We start from the raw sequence: 2,814 nt of genomic DNA, 5'->3' as shown, positions 1-2,814 counted from the left end.
GTCTCTGGCCCCTCTCGCTCTGTTTGTTTTTGTTTTGTTCTACCCAGTAACACGGGGGCGACAGGGCGCCGTTTATTGGCCAATCCGAGGAAGTCTTCTAGCCAATCGTAGCGATGGAGCTGGCGCTGCGGAGGGAAAAGGAGGGAAGTGAAACGTGGAAAGCTGGGCAAGGGCGCGGGAGGACGCATGCGCATCATGCTTTGGGGCCTGGCTGGTGGGGAGCCGAGTAGAGTGGCCGGGGAGGTTGAGGGGGGGGCGGGGAGGTTGAGGGGGGGGCGGGGAGGTTGAGGGGGGGGCGGGGAGGTTGGGGGGGGCGGGGAGGTTGGGGGGGGCGGGGAGGTTGAGGGGGGGCGGGGAGGTTGAGGGGGGGCGGGGAGGTTGGGGGGGCGGGGAGGTTGAAGGGGGGAGGTTGGGGGGGCGCGGGGAGGTTGAGGGGGGCGCGGGGAGGTGGAGGGGAGGTTGCTGCTGGGAGGCCCAGCTGGAGGGAAGCGAGGACGGAAAGGAAAGGCCTCAGATTGCAGGCACCCATCCTCCTTCCACGCCGGTCAGCACCCGGCTGAAGCAAAGGCTTTGGGCTTCCTGAGGGTCCCGGCCTCCATTTCCCGACGCTCCTCAGGGGAATACTCTTAACTTCTCTAATTCCTTCTCCCGCTGGCCCCTGCTTACTCCTTAGCTCCTACTGTGTGCAAACCCCATGCTAAGAATATTAGTGAATGCTCTCAATCCTTTGAGGTAGAAATCACTCACATTTCATAGATGAGAAAACAGACTCAAAAACTCTTTGAAGTCCCTTTGCTAAATGTGGCTACTCAGGTTCCTGGGATTCAAACTCACACGTTTCAGGCTCCAAGGTTGAGATTTTCAACCATGGCTATAATTTCATTATTGAAACTTTGGCCTCCGGGGGCTGTTCCTGCATCTTTTCCTCCTGTCTAGGTTCTCTTTGGCTAGTGTTTTCCCCATATCCTCCCTAGCTTCCCTGTTACCTGAGACAACCACCAGAACTTTCTGCTGTCTCTTATCCTCTCGGGAGAGCACTCAGCCAGGATCTGCGGCCAGATTTTCCAGTTGTCTGATGTGCAACACCTCAAGGGTGTCCATAGCGTCTTTGAAACCAAATTGCATCCTCCCCTACCAGCGAGCTCCTTCTCCTAGCTTACCTCTTTCTGCCAGTCACCCCGCCTGGAAATCATTTGTAACACACACAATACAAAAACATTTTTCACAGCTTCCGGCTGCCTACTTGGAGCATTACCTCAGCCAGGGGCGTTCATGGCCCCTTGGCTGTGACGTCAAGACTTTCTAGTCATGTCTCTCCACACCACTCCCAGTCCACATACACACACACACACACACACACACACAGACACCACCCACTGGAACCCACTTGGACCGCTCTCTGTTGCATATGTTTTGATATGATCTTCCAGTCCCCTGATTCTTCACAGTTTGGGCTTGTTGCACCTATAGAGACACTGCTCACATTCTACCTGGCATTTTATCTGAGTCTCTCTTATTCCCCATTAGCCATTCACCTGGTTGAGAGTGAGACCTGTTATTCATCTGTTATTGTTGTAGGGCTTAAAAAAATGTCCTGCACGTTTACTGTAACAGTGCAATAAGTCTGACTTGATCCAGGTTCACAAAGGTTCTCAGCAGTTGGTGCTCATGCTCACCTCCTGGCATGGCCAGGCTCTGAATTAGCTTTACCAGTCACTGTTTAAAAGCAAAGCTTCATGATCAAAAGTCAATTTCATTTTGTTGTTTTCTCCCATCACCTGCAACTGTCTCCATTCCCTTCTCTGACAGAGCACCTCTGTCCTCCACTGAGCACTGACTGCTGGCTCTTTTCTTTCATCCATCCTGCTCTTTCTGCTCAGTTTCCCTTTTTCTGACTCCTGCAGATTCTTTCATTTCTTCTTTTAACATATAACCTATGGCACACACGGGCTGCAATAGGGAAGCACCCCAAGAACTGAAATAACGAAAGAGTAGGATATGATACCTATTTTTAAAAGCATCTAAAACAACCTCTATCTTCAAGCAAATTACCCTTAAAAGGACCTATTGTAAAATGTTCGCATTCTTTTGACCTATTATCTCAAAGGCTACCCATGATGCCTGGCATCCCAGGACCCATGTTAGGGAATGCTCTGTTGTTGGATGTGATTGATCAGTTTGGACCAGGCAGTCAGGAAGTAGGGTTCTAGTCCTAGCTCTCCTCACTAGCTACGTGTAAGAACTTCAGCCCCTCTCAGAACCTCTGTTTTTTCACCAGTAAAGTTCAGAAATTGGCCTCAGTTACGAGTTCCCAGGATATTTTCCAAAGAGCCTGAATTTTGTGGAACTTTAATGGATTTTTTTTTAAACGGAGGAGGGATTATTACACAATTAAGTTGACTTGAAAATCAATTGCTTAAATAAAGCTAAAACTGGTTTTTGGTTTTTTTGTTTTGTTTGTTGCACCAACCCTCCTCTGTATCTTTCAGAAGCCTATGTCCCTTGAGAATCTTGAGGGGCCAGGGTAGGAAGTTCAGTAACATTTTTCTGACTGACTTAAACCCAGAACAAAAGTAACAGAATCAGTGTTAGAAACCAGTTCGAAATATACAGATGACAGCCTCTATCATCAACATTCCTCCCAGCTGTTTTGAACACTGGCTGCTTATGTCTTTACTAAACACTTTAAAAGAATTAAAAAACAGAAGAATAAGCTGAAAAATGAAAAAGCACCAACCAAGCACTGCCAAATCAATCCTCAGATATTTACTGTGTGCTAATTCTATGAAAAGCACAGAGCTGATCCAGGTGTGT

Source organism: Capricornis sumatraensis, chromosome 23, assembly GCF_032405125.1.
Source record: "Capricornis sumatraensis isolate serow.1 chromosome 23, serow.2, whole genome shotgun sequence".
Classification (NCBI taxonomy): Eukaryota; Metazoa; Chordata; class Mammalia; order Artiodactyla; family Bovidae; genus Capricornis; species Capricornis sumatraensis.
This window is presented reverse-complemented; position numbering follows the sequence as displayed.